The 18,702-nt window shown below is 38.0% G+C and overlaps 1 pseudogene; it reads left to right on the forward strand.

Annotated features, from left to right (window-relative positions):
• The window catches only part of LOC137235653 (nuclear pore complex protein Nup88-like), a 185,091-nt pseudogene that overhangs the window by 157,527 nt on the left and 8,862 nt on the right, over positions 1–18,702 (forward strand).

Below are 18,702 nucleotides of genomic sequence, written 5' to 3' on the forward strand. Positions count from 1 at the left end.
AAATGCCCTAAACACTAGGAAAAATATACGAGCGCACAGGTAAAACCACAACAACAACTATAATGACGCATAACACAAAGACCAGGGCTCCAGAATAACTCTTAACTAAGATGACAACTCTTTTTTTTCGGACTATAATCTAAAGGCATATACTAAGTGATGTATATTGAAACGATTTTCCGTCATCCCTTGTCAAATTTGGTTTCGAGACAAACCGGTTTCGGCGTTGTGCCATATATCTGGTTTCGTATAATAGAAAAATGCCAGTTAGCAGGCGTATTTTCAACGCAAAGGATGCCATGAACGCATTGCAGGAAATGATACGTACGAAGAAATGAATGGTGTCCAAGGAAAGAAAATTCTTCTGCAATCGTTTGTCTGCTCCTGAGTATCTACAGAGCTCAAATACGAAGCTTAAATACCAAAGTGCTGCATGAAAGGCTGCTTTCAGTACAATAAATTCAATACGTCAAGATCGACCGCAGGCAAAGCTCCACCGTTCTGGATATGCGCACCATACGAGGTCATAATATCAACTCAGATCATCATCTTCTAGCAGCCAAGATATGCGCGCGCCTCTGTATAACGAAAAACGTACGTACAGTAACACAAAGATAGCTTGCGGTCCAGAAGCTAGCCACGAAACAAATGATTTAACTACTCGGTTTAAAACCTATTCTCTGAAAGCAATATTTGAACTGGCACCAGCCAACCTACACGACAAACACGTATAATGAGGAATGACGTCCCGCTTCGAAAGAAATGGCGAGTAGTCATGATCCGTTGAGGTAGAATGCATACATGAGTAGTAAAAAGAAACGTGAACCCAACAAGCGTAAGTGCGAAGGGCCTTAGATCCTTTCTGATTACAGTAATTCCCAAAAATTCCACTAGTAAATGTGTAGCCTAGCCACCAAGTTACAGGAAGAAGCACTTCTTTTTATTACTAAATAGGATAATAGAGTCCCCGAATTTCCCGGCGAGACAAATATGTGGCGAAGAGTAAAAGGCATGCATCAAAACGTATGAGAAATATAATCGGATGCGAACCTGAGAGTGCCTTGAATCTGAACCAAAGGAAAGGGGATCCCAATCCGTGCAATTACAGCGGAATTTTGTTCAAAAGACCATCTATGTCCGGACTCGACCTTATGAGTTCACTATAGAAGCAGTCTTTGCCTGAGTTTGCTATGGTAGCATCAGGATTGCGAAATACCTCTTCGATCCATTCGAGACCGCCAAAAAGTCAAACCGTAAATTCTATATTTTGTAACCAAGCTCAAGAGAGAGAAATGATAAACATTTCGGTGAATCAGGTCAAGTCAGTGTAATGGCTACCATCAAGAAATCAGTTCATTCGTGTCTATGTAACCAAGTCACTATTGACATACGTATACTATGGAAGACTTCATGTAAATTAAAAGTAAATTCCTCTCTGGACGAAAATAAGTCACACTGTGTAAGACATTTGTCATAGTCATGGGCGTTATCGAAAGAGGACAGTCTCTGCTTTAGAGTATTCACGATAAAAGCAGAAGGGATGTATGCGGTCAGTAGGCCCATACCGTATTTCTAGCGACAACCGAGGTTTGCGGCAAAGAAACGGGATGACCCCCACTAAAGGGAAGAGGATTGGTAGAAAGCGCATCAGACTTCCTAAGTTTTAAGCGAGTGTTGGGGTTGTGGGTAGTCCATTGCAGTATATGAATCTGGTACTTTCCGAATGTTCGGGTCAGAATTTTAGTGGCCTCTTACGAAAGGCATGCCTCGGGAAAATTGTAACCCCCATAACCGGTAGGAGCTAGTCTACGTTGTTGTCTTCAGGTACCGTCAAAAACGGATGGCTGGCGTGCTTTGATATCAGCGAGGGGTTTTATTTAGGGGATTTAATTATTTCTCTTCCTGAGAAACAGTTATTTGGAAAAGGATTAAAAAATCGAAAAGGGTTGAATTGGCAAGGGATGACGGGAAGTTCTCCAAACTTATTCAATGTCTAAGAATTTAAGTTAAAAAAATATAAAGGGAGGGGGAAGTCTTTTCGGTAGGTGCTAGGTTAGTCCATTGTCCGGGATATTAGGTTAGATTGAACTGCCAGGTCCGTGAAGATCTCACATAGACTGAATTAGTTCGTAGTGTTAAGTTAAGTTAAAGTAGGTTAGAAGTTTTTTTAACGACCAAACTGAAAAACCCTATCAAAACCAAGACCCGTGTTATGAAATAAATCCCGTCCTTTTGGCAAATACTAGAAGGTTTCTAGGACATATGCCACTTGCTGCTTCTAGATCTGATAGATGTATCACTCCTAGTAGCTAAAGGAATAGCCTAGTAAGCGCAAGACACAAGTACAAAACGTGCTCGATTATCTTCTCCTCCAACCCATACTTCCTACATCTGCTATCAATAATGATAGTAGTAACTTTGTTAGTCTAAAGTCACTTTAAAGCGCCGCGCTTGGGTCTACGCCTATCCCGCTTAGTCGATCATTTATAACTTTCACCTTTTCTTAATCTCGCCCAATCTAATTGGGACGTCTAGGGAACAAGCTTCGAGGTAAGCGCATTTTGGGGAAGTTTTTTTTAAAGTTTTCCTCTTTTCTGGATTCTGAAGCTGATACATGTATGCTCTGAGAAGGATGGCCTGTCAAGTACCGTTAACCCATAAAGTAGGTAAGCTCGGAACTTAGTGGGGTACCAACCACATTATTTGACGTTGTAGGAACTCTGGCGATGTTAGACATTTGTAGACTACTCTGGAGTATATACAAAACAGAACACAACCGTTAAGTATGATTTTTCATTTAAATTTGATTTTGGAGCGCTGACAAAACCCCTCAAACCTTGTTTTTGTAATTTGTTTAACTACAACAAAACAACCGCTAAAGCAAAGCACAGCATTTCGAAGCAAAACAAAGCAATGCAGCTAACTTCAGAACGCATAAGCATTGACCGTTAATCGTTCACGCCAATGGTTGCTATGCACTTATCTCTCTGCGCTCGGCACTCCGCTGCCAACATACCTTCGATGAGAAACGTGCCGATGCATAATCATCGAAGCCATTATAGTTCATCGTTCTATGTTCGTCCACACTAACAACACAACATTCGTGCTTATGTTTCGATATTTTTTCACACACCTGTTTGCTGTCAGTGACGTCTCGTATCTTGGTTTGCCAGTATTTTTGTTTACCGCAATTTACCATCGAAAACTAAACGCTACCACAGATCGCGCGATTTTCGTAAACGGGTTAAACGGATTTTTGTTTACGTATGATTTCCCATATTTTGTTTGTTCGTTTGCTCGTTTTTTGGTGTTGGCCCAAATTCGCTTCATTCCACGCAACTCCACTTGGCACGCGCACCACTTCATTTCGTTTGAGTTTGTTTTTGGTTTGCTCGAAATGCGCTACTTTTAGAGAGCTTTTTATTTATTTTCGTGCATCTGGTGAATTTGGTCTTTTGTATAATTTGTTAATTGGGCATTTTTGTTGCTCAAATGTGTACATAAAATGGTGATTTGTAAATATAAATTCACTCACTTCTATTACAAGTGCATCAGCATTTTTATTCCCTTTTTTTTTTATTCGAGTGTTTGACACTCGACGCCGATATGGTAAGCCTAAATAAATGTTTGCTTTGGCACTTTCCGCGGTTGATGAAAGCTTTTTTTCGGTACAATTAGACTTTTAGTGCTTTTTAATTGCTTATTTTAGTATCCAACAAATCAAGACTGGCAATATTTTTGTGGGTATATTTTTTTGGGCTTACATTTTTTTAAATTTGATTTGGTCTAGATCATTTTTTGACAACTACCTTACTGTTAACGAAAGAAAAGCGCCAGCGGGTTTAATGGGTTGTAAATTTGGTTATTAATTATAATAAATAAACTGAAAAGTTTGCATCTCCGCTCGCCCTACAGACCAAGTAGCCTCAGCTAGCTGCCTTCAAAAGGTATGGAAAAAATTGTGGAAGTCAATCTAAAGAAACCCTCTCTATGTAGGAACCAATTAGCTTATCAGTGGTGAAAATTCTCAAATACTTATGCATTGCCCTACAAAAGAAATTAAAAGGACTATGTAGTCTTAAAACATAGGTCTTGGCGCCATTAATGGCACAGCAGGGGCTTTGAAAAAATACGACTAATTTATTATTTGAAGATCAGAAAAAAGTCTTGGGCTGATTCACTGCATTGTAACCAATACTGGACCCACTCATGGGAGCGTACTCTCTAGTATCTTGTGGTCGCAGTCCTTCGCCTACTAGAAAACCGTGGAATCTTCCGAAAATATAAAAGAGGAAGAGGGAAAAAGAAGGAATAGTTAAGATTCTTATAGTTTACGGTGTTGATGGCGGCGGTAATGATGATGCCGAAGATGATAACGACAAGAAGTTGGCGAAAACTATGAAAGAGGCAGAAAAGACGACGAAGTTCAAAATAAAAACACTCCCTACAGTTGCAACCTCGAAAGAAAAGAAAACTAAAGGACAGGAAAAAAGTAAAGAAGAACGAAACGGTAAGAAACCGAAGCCCAAAGCGGAACCGAATCTAAAACCGAAATTCGGACGGGACCGGAGCAATTTGGGACATAAAGGAAATAAATTGAAAGAAAGGGAGAGAAGACGCAGAGGAGAGGAACGGAAATAAAAGATACGGTAAGAAACCAAAGCCCAAAGCGGAAACGAATCTGAAAGCGAACCCCAGATGGGGCAGGACCGGATCAAATTTGGAGCATAAAGAAAATAAATTAATGGAAAGGGAGAGAATACACAAAGGAGAGGAACGGAAATGAAATAAACGGTTAGAAACCGAAGCCCAAAGGGGAACTGAATCTGAAACCGAACTGAACCTGATCAAGTTTGGAACATAAAGAAAATAAATTAAAGGAAATGGAGAAAAGACGCAAAGGATAGGAAGGGAAATAAAAGAAACGGTAAGAAACCGAAGTCGAACCGAAACCCAACCCAAAAAAATCGGACTGGACCGGGAGCGAAACACGCAACCGAAGATCAGAAATCAGAACTGATACAGAACCCGAATACGGGACCCAAAAAGGAACCAAAGTCGGAGCCGGGAACAAAAGAGTCAACAATAGAAGAGAATGGTAAACTGACACCGAAGAAAGCGGGTCCAAATGTGGAACCGAAACCAGATTCGCAACCAAATACGTAACAAATACTTGCTGCTCACGCTTTCAGGATAAAACAGCTCTTAGCATAAAATAACTGATTTTAATATTAGCGGAAAATTTCATTTAAAATTCAAATAAAAAAAGGGTTTTAAAAAAGTGTATAGAAATCTATGCAGGCTGAGTTTCGGGACAATTTCGAGGTTTCGGGATTGAACTTTCAGATCCCTAAAATCACGAAAAAGTCATTCATTATACATACATACGCAGACATAAAATATGACGAGCACTTGCTACTCACGCTTTTAGGATAAAAACAGCTGATTTTATGCTCAGTGAAAAATTTCATTTAAAATTTAAAAAATGTTTGTCAATAACTAAAAAATCTATACAGGCTGAATTCGGGACAATCCTGGCAATGTACTTCCAAATCCCTAAAATCCCGACAAAGTCATTCATTATACGTACTAGAAATATACGCCGCCGATTTTCGTCGTTTTTCGCACGCCGCCGCCGAATGTCAAAATAATCGGCGCGGTACTATATTTTCTACTTATTCAAGACTGCCTAGGTTCATGTCGAAAATTGGTCCGATATAGTCGAAATGGGTATCAACGGATGCGCATCACTGCCAGTTACAAGAATCCAATTGCGAGACTTAACTCTTTCTAATCGTTTAAAAGTTATTTAAAAAACAGGCGCTTTCCATGCCGGCTGATCACGGATTTTGCATCACCAAGTTATTAAAACAAAACACTAAAAAAAAAAGTTATATAAAAAATGTTAATGCTCACTTTACATAATTCTTTCAAAAAAAAAAAAAAATTAAGAAAAATGAATTCAAATAAAATGACCCAAGTCGAGCATGTTTTCATGTTGTCCTTAAGTTGTTAAAAAAAGCAAATTTCCCGAAAAAGTACTGATTTTCACAAAAAATTCTATATTCCGATTGGCTAAAATAATAAGCGAAATAAGTGATGCAAAATCCTTTAGAAGGTTCCAGGAGCTTAAACGCTCCTTAAGTTGAAGATATATGTACGTATGAGAAAGGTTTGAAAAATCATTTGGCTTTCTATTCAAAAATCTCTTGTTTATTTGAAAAACTTTAAAATAGCGTTTGAAATGTTAATTTTGATTTTAACACTTAATCATTCAACACCCAAGTCTCCCGGTTTGACATTTCCTAAAGTTGGCGGGCCTATCCCAACTAGTCACTTGGAGTGAATCACATTGATTCTAGCCTATCAACCAAGTTTAAATATATCACCTACACGTTACGGCTCCTGTTACATATACGAATACTTAGGTATATATTATAAAGAATTTTGGGAAATTCCGCTTATTTGAAACCTTCTGCTAACGTTAGAATCGCGGAACTATCGCATAAATAACTGCAATATTCTGTTTTGCAAAATGATCTTTATTAGCCTACTTTTGGAGTAGTACAATTATACTTCACTTCGTAACTAATGGCGTGTTTAAATCAAACTGATTACTGATTCCCCAGCTTGCGCTGCTTTATACTCTCGGTTTTCTCGTTCACCCTATTCTCCAAAGTCTAGTCATTTCGAGAACAGTTCGAGAACATTTGTGTCTCATGCTTGGTTACCAGCTATATGCATGTATATTTGTAGTTGATGTTTTTCTGATAGCCATATGCGTGTGTATGTGTGAGTAACTACTTTGTCTGTGTGTGTGAGATATCTCTCCGTTGCCTTCTACATAAGTGTCACTGCTTGCTGTGTTTTGTTGTTGCGATTATTTACTAACAGCCTAGTGATGTCAACATTCGCCACAATATATTTACCAGATGAGGCTTTGTCCCTCGCAAGAACACTCAAAGTGGTGAAGGAAAAGTGGTGTTCTACTACCCTAACGTAGGGAATAGTCGAACTACTCTAAAAATTGAAGCTACGCGGCTTGTATCAAAAGGCCGGAAAACAACAGTTTGTACTGGGCATATAACCTTAACATTTTTCAACTTAAAATTGGTCGACTTTCATTCTAAAATGAGGCTTTGGTTTAACGAAGGCTGTTGAAATCAATGTTTCGAACGCAAGCATCTGCAATTTTGGTCTGCATTTAAAAAAATGTATCCATGGTGTAAAATTTAAATTAATTATGATTATAATATTTTCACCCATGAGTTACGCAATGATATCCACTTGGACTGCTTATGATTTCGAGGGCGGCATCCTTCGCCGAATAGTTACTCCCTAACATTTCAAGGTGTTTCTCTGGTAGTGCTCGGCATAGCGCGAAAAAAAATTCGTTAGGAAGTATTCGGAGCTACACCTAGAGCTTCTAAGAAAGTGACATCGGCGAAGGTATGAGTTCAAAGTCTTCTTCTGTGATGGCATGTGATGTGAGGGCCAGGAGGCCGTCCACGCCGCCACCGCCGGTATATTATAGTGCCTACGCCGCCGCCGCAGATAAAGTGATCGGCGTAAACCTCTAATACGTACATACACAGACGTAAAAGATGACGAGTATTTGCTACTCACGCTTTTAGAATAAAGCAGCTGATTTTATGCTCTGCGGAAAATTTCACTTAAAATTTAAAAAAATGTTTGTCAAAAACTATAAAGAAATCTATACAGGCTGAATTCGGGACAATCCTGGCATTATACTTCCAGATCCCTAAAATCCCAAAAAAGTCTTTCATTATTCGTTCATACACAGACGTAAAACATTACGAGTACTTGCTACTCACGCTTTAGGATAAAACAGCTGATTTTATGCTCAGCGAAAATTTTCATTTAAAATTAAACGTTTTCCAAAAACCATAAAGAAATCTATGCAGGCTGAGTTTCGGGACAACTTCGGAGTTTCGGTATTGAACTTTCAGATCCCTAAAATCCCGAAAAAGTCATTTATAGTACATACATACATAGACGTAAAACATGACGAGTACCTACTACCCAAATTTTTAAGATAAAACAGCTGTTAGGATAAAAACAGCTGATTTTATGCTCAGCAGAAAATTTCATTTAAAATAGAAAATTAAAAATGTTTGTCAAAATTCATAATGAAATCTATACAGGCTGAATTCGAGACAATCTGCGATTGTACTTCCAGATCCCTAAAATCCCAAAAAAGTCATTCATAGTAAATATATGCCGAGTACTTGCTACTCACGCTTTTAGAATAAAACAGCTGATTTTATGCTCAGCGCAAAATTTCATTTAAAACTAAAAAAACGTTTGTCAAAAACCATAAAGAAATCTACACAGTCTCAATTTCGGGACAACTTCGGGGTTTCGGGATTGAAATTTCAGATCGCTAAAATCCCGGCGGCCACCGTGGTGTGATGGTAGCGTACTCCGCCTACCGCACCGTATGCCCTGGGTTCACACCCCGGGCAAAGCACATCAAAATTTTAGAAATAAGATTTTTCAATTAGAAGAAAATTTTTCTAAGCGGGGTCGCCCCTCGGCAGTGTTTGGAAAGCGCTTCGAGTGTATTTCTGCCATGAAAAGCTCTCAGTAAAAACTCATCTGCCTTGCAGATGCCGTTAGGAGTCGGCATAAAACATGTAGGTCCCGTCCGGCCAATTTGTAGGGAAAATGAAGAGGAGCACGACGCAAATTGGAAGAAAAGCTCGGCCTTACATTTATTTTTTTTTTTTTATAAAATCCCGTAAAAGTCATTCATAGTACAGACATGCACAGACGCAAAACATGACGAGTACTTGCTATTCACGGTTGTAGGATAAAACAGCTGTTAGGATAAAAACAGCTGATTTTATGTTCAGCGGATAATTTTATTTAAAATTGTACAAAAAAAATTTGTCAAAAAACATATAGAAATCTATACAGGCTAAAGTCGGGACAATCTCGTGATTGGACTTTCAGATCAGTTTTTTTCAAAATCCATAAGGAAGTCTATACAAGGACAATCTCGGAATCCCGGGATTGAACTTTCAGATCCCTGAAATCCCGAAAAAGGCCTTGATAGAGATACATACACAGCCATCAAACATGACGAGTACTTGCTACTCACGCCTTTTTCCTCACAATTTTTCAGCAAAAATATTTTCTAAAATATATTGCTAACATTTTAAGAGCAATATTTACGCTTTGAAATAAATGTTTGATGTAATTTAATGCTTTTTACGGTATCTCAATTTCAAGCTAAATGGCAGAAGCTGACAAAAATGTCCTTTTCAAGTTAGAAACATGTTTTATTAATATGTTTAATGCACTTTGAAATACATTCACATGTACAGAAATGAACACACGTTTTTTCACATTTTCTCAACCAAAGGGATTTCTATTTTTTTGTCTTATTTGAGCATTCATTATTTTTATCTAAAAATGCTAGTGCATTTATGGCAGCGGAACATAATTTTAAATAAAATTAAAATTATTAGCTGAAATAAAAGGCCAACGTCCGTTTTTGTGCACTCACACACATAAGCACACACATACTAAGACACGTTGATACGCACACATGTCCTGCGGCAAATGCGCATAATGAGCAGCAACCGCGCTTCTGTCATTCTTTAGCTCAGCATTTAGAACCGCAGCTGAAACTGTTTTCTTGTTTTTTATCTTGCACTTTGCTTGAAGGGGTGAATAGCAGTGAAGACGAAAAAATAATGCTTGAAAAGTTTCGTTTATTTTTGCTATAAGAAAAAAATGTGTACAAAATAAAAATGGTTGTGTGTGCGCTGATGGCTGCTTAGCATAAACGCGCTTCGAAAAGAGTGTGGCTGTGTGTGTGAGCCAACTGGGTGTCATTACCAAAGATTTGTTGCGCTAAATACCCTGCAAAAATGCGTTTAGTCTGGGATGACTCGCAAAGGAGTATGTGACTAATGCAAGTTTTGATCTCTTTGTATGCGTTGAACTATTCCCTTTTATTTGAGCATGTGTTATGAATAGACTAATTGTACCCATTTATACCCGAAAGGGAACTATAGAACCAATGCCCTTTGTACCCATTTGGGAGTGAATGAAGACTTATCTCTTTTCTCATGAAAAAGTGTTAGTTTGCGTATGATACGAGGTTATGTACATTTTAAACGCAATATTTAAACTTGCGAAAAATTGTTAGATATACCTACATATGTAAAAAAATTATTAAGTCGCCAACTCATTGTGAGAGATATGGATCGACGATACTGGAACATGTGGTCCAAGTCGTTTAGGTTCGGTATAGGGCTCCGTATTTTTTATAACTTTCATGAAAATTAAATTATATATTAACTTCGTCACGAATCTCAAGTCCTTAAAGGAAAATAGATAGACCCACCAATAAGTATACCGAAATGATTAGGACGAAGAGCTGAGTTGATTAAGCCATGTTCGTCTGTCTATTTGTATGCACACTACTCCCTCAATTTTTGAGATATCTTGATAAAATTTGGTGTGCGGGTGTCGGATTAGACATTTGTCGGAACAGGCGGGATCGGACCACTATTCATATTTTCAAAAAATAGGATTTTTGTCATATCTTCCTCAATTCAAAGATTGAAGCCTCAAACTTCACGATATGCTTTCGTATATTGCAAATATTGTTGTCTGAAAAATTCGAAGAGATCGGTTGTATATATATCATGTGTCTCCTACAATCGATTGTTGAGATAAGAAACTTTTCGCAATTTCTAAACTATTTGAACAGCTAGAAGCTTCAAATTCCAGCAAATGTTTACGTATATGGCATATATTTTTGTCTGAAAAAATCAAAGAGATCGGTCGTATATATATTATATACCCTATATAAACTGTCATTTTTGCACCGTTTTTAAGAAGCTTCAAATTTCATCAAATACTTACTTTTACGTTATATATTGTTAAGATAAGTGATTCAAGGTCATATCTATTTCATGCAGACCACAAAAATGGGAAAAGAAACTACCTGCCCTTTTTTATTTTTTATACTAGAAGGCCCGGCAGACGTTGTCCTGCCCTAAATTTGGCCTATCTACATACATTTTAATAAGCTCTTTCCGTCTGACTCTGCCCTCCCCCCTCTTCACTTTTTCCTAATCCTTTTATTCACTCCTCCCTCCGTATTTTTCGCTTCATTTATCTTTTTTTTTATCTCCATCTTCGTCTCATTCTATCCCTTTCTCAATCTGCTTCTCCTTTTCTCTTCTCTCAATTCCTTCTCATTCTTCTGCATCCCTTATTGCCTGACCCAGAGGGTGGTACGTATTTTATTCCAGTTCCAGTCCCAGTCCCAATCCGAGTGTCAGTCCCAGTCCGTCTCTGTATAATATATTACTCTTTACTAAAGCACTCAGCAACAGCTTTCATTTGATATCCATATTGTATAAAAACTCTCATTCACTGGCCCACGTTTTGGCCTATATCTGGAGACCCTGTACCTGTAGTAACCACCGCGTGAGGTTTACGTACCTTTTGTGAAAATTTGAACAAAATCGACCGACGCATCTCTTCAAACACCGGCGACCAACTAACACACATTTTGGCCTTTCTTTATATATATATAGATTTTTATTTTTCACACTATAATATTAAAACGAAATGCTGATTTTCGTTGCTTTTGAAATTCGGCTTAAAAATTGCACATGGAACAACTAAAGACTCTCCTGTATTAAAAAAAATGCCATAGTACCTCTAAATCGCGGGCGCCCTCAGAATCCCCCTCTGAGATATAACCTATCCTATATTTCAAGTTAGATCAAATTACACACGGGGTGCAAAACAAATACAAAATCGGTTAATTAGTTTAGGAGTCCATTGGCCTCAAACCTGTGACACGTGTTTTTTATATATTAAAATTTATCTTAAAAATTGCTTAGGTATGTACATCTGTTCACCATATATTTTATATCTTATACACCCTATTATTTGTATATTACGAATGGGATAAGATTATTGCTCAGCCGCAGTCATGAAAGGTATGAAGTCTTCGGCGCAGCCGACGACAGTCCCGTCCTTACTTGTTCTTAAACAATTCGAATCAAGAACCTATATTCTATTTTAGTAACTCACTTCGTTGCCACTTTATTGTATGATTCTTAAAATGGGCTACACAGATTTCAACCTGACTAGCCTCAAATGTACCCAAAAGTGACTAGAGGGGATCAATTATGCCCCAATGTAGACAAAAGATATCAATCGGAGTCCGCTCTCTTTAGGGATAATTCGCACTATTTTTTGCAGGGTATGTTGCATGAGTGTGTGTTTTTGTGTGGGTGTGTGTGTATTTTGATGTGTGTGTGTGTATGTTTAACGCCCACTCCTTCGTGACCGTTCCGTATACCCTGTGGCTCTCTCTATCTATAACAGCGCTCGCTTAAAAATACCATTTAAAAATATCAGTTGCATCCTCCCATTTTGTTTTTTGTTTTGGTCAAAAGTTATTTTTCTTTTCTTTGTTTTTTGTAATTTTTTCGCATTAATTTTTCTTATTTTCGGTTTTGCCTTACATTATCTCTATTTTATTCGTATTCGAATGCATACATACATATTTAATACCGCCTCTTACATTTATTTGACATTTTTTCGCGCATATCCTTGAGTTTGGTATGATGTTGCACTTACGTTGGCTTATGAGTCTTTTTTTTTCTTATTTAAATACATACACATATGCTCATTTGTATGTATGTCCACATTTGTCACATGTCCAATGAAGATGTATCCATTTGCCTAAAAATGGTTTTCTGCTTCTGGCCATTAATGGGTGGAGCCATCATTAAATATGCAAATTATTGCAAGGCTTGTTTTTAGCAACAAACTGTCGTGAATTAGCTATGAAAAGAAATAAAATATTTTATATCCTTTGTTAAAATATTTTCAAAGGCTTATTGTATAAATTTAAAGTATGAATTGCGTTATTGAGTTGATAGGTTTTGACTTCAAATTCTCTCTAATAAATTGTTGTACATGTCGTATGAGTAATATTTTAGAGTGTGAACAAGTGCTGGGCATAAGCATTAGGCTAAGTTTATGATCGAGCGAAATCGCATCGCGAGATGCGACGGGAATCGCTGTTAGCGATAAATTATATTAGTGCACATGGAGATGTTTATGACAAAGCGATTTAGCGTAAAGCGAATTGAGCGATTACAAGCGACAAAAGCGACGAAAATTTGCAACCAAAATATTTTGATTTAGTTGAGCGAAATTAGCGAAACAATATGGATGTTTTTATTGAAAAGGTATGTGACAAGCAGTGTTTGTGGAATTTGCGTCATGCAGATTACCACAATTGCGATTGGATGCACTTGATTTTTTTTTTTTCTCATGTATACTTTTTAAATATTTTTTTCGTAACAAATAGCTATTTTCTAATAATAAAATTTACGAGTTAATGTACGCATGTTGCTTTCTCTACACTGCCACAAGGTGAATAAAAAGATGTTGAGTTATATTAGTCGTGTTTTTTAACACGCGCGTATACGTTTCGTTTGCGCGTGTTAAAAAACGCCTATCTTCGCTTAGATAATGCTTAGGAGACCCATCTAGCGGCTGTGGTTAAACAACTAGCTACTGCAACAGGGTGTACCGAAAAGCGGAGACGCAACGCTCTGATGGCCATAGGGTATAACATATAGCTGAATCGGTTGCGATGAATTGTGGACACACATAGAATACATAGAATTAGTGTAGAGGGTGAAACAAAGACACATATTTCAGTTACATTTTAGTATAATGCGTATTGAAATTTAGTAGGAAAAAATTTATGCGTAGCAATTTCAGAGGTGTATTTATAGTTTGTAGCTTAGCAGTCAATATAAAGTTTAAGCGTAAACGGATATACGCGTGTTAAAAAACACGGCTATTGTTGAACATTCGATCGCTTGCGATTTCGCTCTACTATAAACTCTTAATCGCCAGCGATAACGCTAGCGAAAATCTAACAAGCGATGGAGCGTTTCTCGTCGCATCGCGCGATGCGATTACGCTCGATCATAAACTTAGTCTTAGTGTTGCATTGTATCTAGAGAAATGTCCTATGGCGTTATCTTTTCTGAAAATAATGTCACCCTAACGATTTTCTCAGCTCTCTCGTGAGTTTGTGTATTCCTTTCACAAAATGTGTTCCAATAGATAAGAAAACGGTTCTCATTACCTACAAATAGAGTAATTATACATAGCTCCAGGTGACCCAGTTCAAAAGTTAGAATTTAATAGTGCAACATGAGGGTAACATTTTTTCCAGAAAAGAACACAATAAATGTGTAACAATCTTAATTTAACTTTAATGAAAAACACCGACTTGCGAAGTCAGTTCTCGCAACGATCAAGCTGAGACTTCAGCGAGTGGAAAAACAGCACTATTCAGCAAAAAAAAAAAAAAAAAAAATTGCAGGGACCAGGGACAAGGATAGTTGGCGTTCGTAAGACTGCTCTCAAAACAGACGGCTAACTAATACTTTGGCTCTTACATCTGCTTACTAGATATTTAACGCTGGGAGCAGTAGGAGCACATTTCTATCTCTCTTCCAGCGAGCCCGCGATCTCAAACCTCTGGTATGATGAAAAACATCGGGTTGCGGTGGAAAAAAAAGACGCTGCCTACGCCCGGTTTATTGGAGCGTTATTGTGTAGTTTAGAAAGTAAGACGCTTACTCAGAAGACAAATGTGGAACAGAACGGCGTGTGTTAGATAGTCTGCAGATGCTGGCTGATTAAAATAATATCCGTATAGCTTACCAAAAGCCCGCAGATGACGGAAGGTTTCAAAACCGAATAGATTTGGTAATGGTGACCTGGTAACTGACGTACAGACTGTGCGTGAAGGGGGCACTTCTGATTGCTAGGCAGCTAGGAAGACGACGAAATCGATAACCCCAATATTTGGTGCATTCCGTATAGTATTCCAAATATTCGAAATTGAACGATTAGCCTAATGGTCGAAAGTAAGAGGTTAATCGATTAGGCGAAAAGCCTAACAAAACAATCCAAGCTAGACCTCACTCCCTTTACTGATCTCCATATCTCCGTCCACCTCTTCATCTGCCTTCCTTGTAGGTTTGGCTTTATACTTAATGGTTGCCTATCTTTTATCTTCCCATGTTTGGTTGCCACTAGGTAAAACTTGGACGCAAAGTTGGTCATGTCATTGAAAACGGCTTGTCATACAACGTCAAACGCGTTTGACAACAAAGTGAGAATTCAATTGACCAATAAGTGAAAACGATACTGGCAATTTATTTTCGTTTGCCGTCTGGCGTCACATCGATTAACAATATCACAGCGTGTGAACAGGAAATATTAAAAAGGATTGTGAAATAAATGACCACACAAAGCTAGCTTGAGTTTTGACCACACACTGCTTTATCGACTTCAAATCACTTGTGTGACATAACGGAAACGCCAGTTTTCGATGCCAATCATTTTGACCTTAAGGCCAAGTATTACACTCTTTCTATTTATATATTTCCTTCCCTTGAGGAGATTTTCATTCCTATACTTCTTAACCCTTCCTTTTCGATCGCCCATTCCAGCAGACATACCGTGTCAGCTCATCTATGAAAATACCCGCTCCCATTATCGCCGTTGGAAATTTGATCACAAATTGCAGAGCCGGATGAAAAGCATGAATGCTGAGTCTATGAATGTGTCTTTGCTAACAAAATCGATGAATCGGGGAACTACGGCGAACCTGCTCGCAACTAGTGAACCTGCAGTAGAAAATAGTGATTTTATCGATCGCCGATCAACACAGAATAAACTGATCCAACCAAAAGTTACCTGTGAATGATGACCTCTCAGCGGGAACTACTCTGTTTTTACAGATGCTGTACGTACCCGCATAAACTAACTTGTAGGAAATATTAAAATAAGTGGCCTTAATCTTCTCGGAGGTTCATTACTCCAAATTTTGTATTTTCAGTAGGTTAGGTTAGGTTGAATTGGCCGGTCCATGAGGACCTCACATAGACTGAACGAGTCCGTAGTGTTACCAAAAGTTTGTTTTTAGCGACCAACCTGAAAAACCCTATCAAAAACTAGGACCTATGCTGTAAAATAACTCCGTCCTCCTGGCAAATACTAGAAGCTTTCTAGGACTCAATCCACTTCCTGCTTCTAGATCTGACAGCTGTATCACTCCTAATAGCTGGAGTCTTAACCAGGGCACGAGCACAAAACGTGCTCGGTCGTTTCCTCCTCCAACCCGCACTTTCCACATCTGCTATCACTGACCAAGCCTAATCTAAAAGCATGTAACACCAGAAGTCAGTGTCCAGTCAGAATACCCATCATGTGTCTACAGTCCTCTGTTTTGAATATTCAGTAAGTGCCAAAAAGAAAAAAAGGCAGTCTTATATTTTTCCAAAAGCAACAAATTGTGAGACAAATACATATGTAAATCCTATCCATTCCTAACCATCTTCTTATATGAGTTGCTGGTCTATTACGCTTATCAGTACCCGAGCAAACGCTGTAACTAAGAACTTAATAAAACAAACAAAACTTGAACGTACAAGATGATATGTGAATATGCGAGTTGGTACGTGATTATGTAAACTGCATTTTTTTTAACGCGTTTCATGCATAATTTAACATCTTTTGTAATCCGAATAAAAATCATACATGATCTATATATAGGCATCTTGGGAATTGCAGGCGACAACAAACCGACAGATAACCCATTTAAGCATTGCTTGAAATGCTCTTAATCATACGGAACTATGTATGTATGTATTCGTATAGGAGTGCTAGGCCTGAATTACTTCTGCTTTGGATTATGACAATTTACGCACATAAATTGAGTTTATCAAAGTTGTGGTGTATATGAGTATGTACTTACGAAACTCTTAATATGTATGCAAAGTCTTCATATGTATGCTAAAGTCAGCAAGTAGTACTGGATGGTACTTACTCGTTGTTTTCTTAACCCATCCCTTGCTTTTTCAGGTAAATTAACTTATTAAGTAAGTCTCCTGTGATTTTTTAATGTGAAAACATTTTCGCTTATGTTGTGGGTGAGCTCAGCAAGTTGCGCGTAGTTCCTAATGTAAGTTGTTATGCGTATGTACACGGCGGAGTTGATATGAGAGCTATGTATAAATAAAATAAATGCAAAGCGCGATAACTTCCGAAAAGATTTGAGGTCTGAGCGAATCAGACACCAAGAAAAGGACTCCAGGCTCGGACAAACGAAAACAATCCAGAACTGTAATAGCGAACTGTGAACAGAGAAAAGAGAAAGCAAAAAATTATGACTGCGATGAAGAGGAAAAGGTTGCCACATAACCTTAATTACGTTTATTAATTATTGAAGGGTAAACATCTTTACTCATGCTATAAAGGAATCTATTCGTCATCATTAATTGGCGCTTCACAGCCTTAGTGATTTTGGGCGTTTCGTAACTAGTCACGGCAGCTCTGTTTGTACAGCTGCTAATTATTCCTCCTTCGATATTCGCCGTCGGCATCACGGACAGGGCCGGATAACTTTTCTCTCGAACACTCCAAGAGCCCCCTCATCTTCTCTCGACACCATTCATGATTCTGAGCCATACATACATGTATGATGAAATAGCTGCAGAGTGTGATTCTTGTTCTTCGAGAGAAGACTTTACTTTTCAATGGCCAAGTCAGTCAGAAGAGCACTTGTTGGTAAGAATTATTTTCCGTTTGATTTCTGACCCCGACATTATTTTTGCTGTTGATGCTGGTTCCCAGAGAGACGAAGTCCTTCACAGTCTTGATTTTATATCCACAGTGGAAGTGGCTGCCAAGGCGCGAATGTGCCCATTTTTCTTGGTACTTCGTTTTGCTCTCATCTACCGCAAGATCTGTTTTTTGCCTCTTTTTCTAATCCGGAGAAAGCAGAACTCACGGCGCGTTTTTTAAGGCCAATACTATCAATATCATCAGCATACGCCAGTTATTGTACGCTCTTATAAAATAATGTGCCATCACGGTTTAGTTCTGCTGCTAAAATTATCCTCTCCAGCTTGGAATGGCTCGGAGAAGTCCTTCCCGATTCCTACGAAGCTGGTACTCTTCAACGTAATCTGGCGGACCGATTTGAAAAGTTGTCGATTTATTTTTAAAAATTTATAAATTTTTTATCGAAAAATTATCGATTATTTATCGTAAAGTTATCGATACGTGTCAAAAAGTAATCGAATGTTGATCGAAAAGTTGAAATTGTTTATTAAAAATGGCCGATCTGCTATAAAAAGCTCAAAACTTGTAGATTTCTTATTTAAGTACTAGCAACTTGTTATCGATATGTTAACGACGACTTATGACGTTTGAAATGAAAAAAATGTCAATCTGAAATCGTTAACACATTTGCAACCCATCGATAACGAGCGATAGTAAACCGATAATAAAACATTACAGCGAGTAGCTGTTGTTACCAATAGGAAGTCGACGAAAATTTTCTCAGTTACGTCTGTTTTGGTTTAACTTCAGCCCTGGGGCGAGCTCTAGTTAATATTTATCTATTTAAAGTGGACAAACAAAAATAACATTAGTTTTCTTTACGTACACCATTTTTTGCTTTTGCATTCCTAAATTACATATTTTATGTTAAACACACACATGTGCAATATATAAATTGCAGCAAGATGCAGGCGCTGTTGTTTCTGTTTTTGGTGGCTCAGAAAACGGCTTTTCTAAGTGAATTTATTTGGTAACATT

The sequence above is a fragment of the Eurosta solidaginis genome, unplaced genomic scaffold, assembly GCF_040869045.1.
Source record: "Eurosta solidaginis isolate ZX-2024a unplaced genomic scaffold, ASM4086904v1 ctg00001039.1, whole genome shotgun sequence".
Taxonomy (NCBI): domain Eukaryota; kingdom Metazoa; phylum Arthropoda; class Insecta; order Diptera; family Tephritidae; genus Eurosta; species Eurosta solidaginis.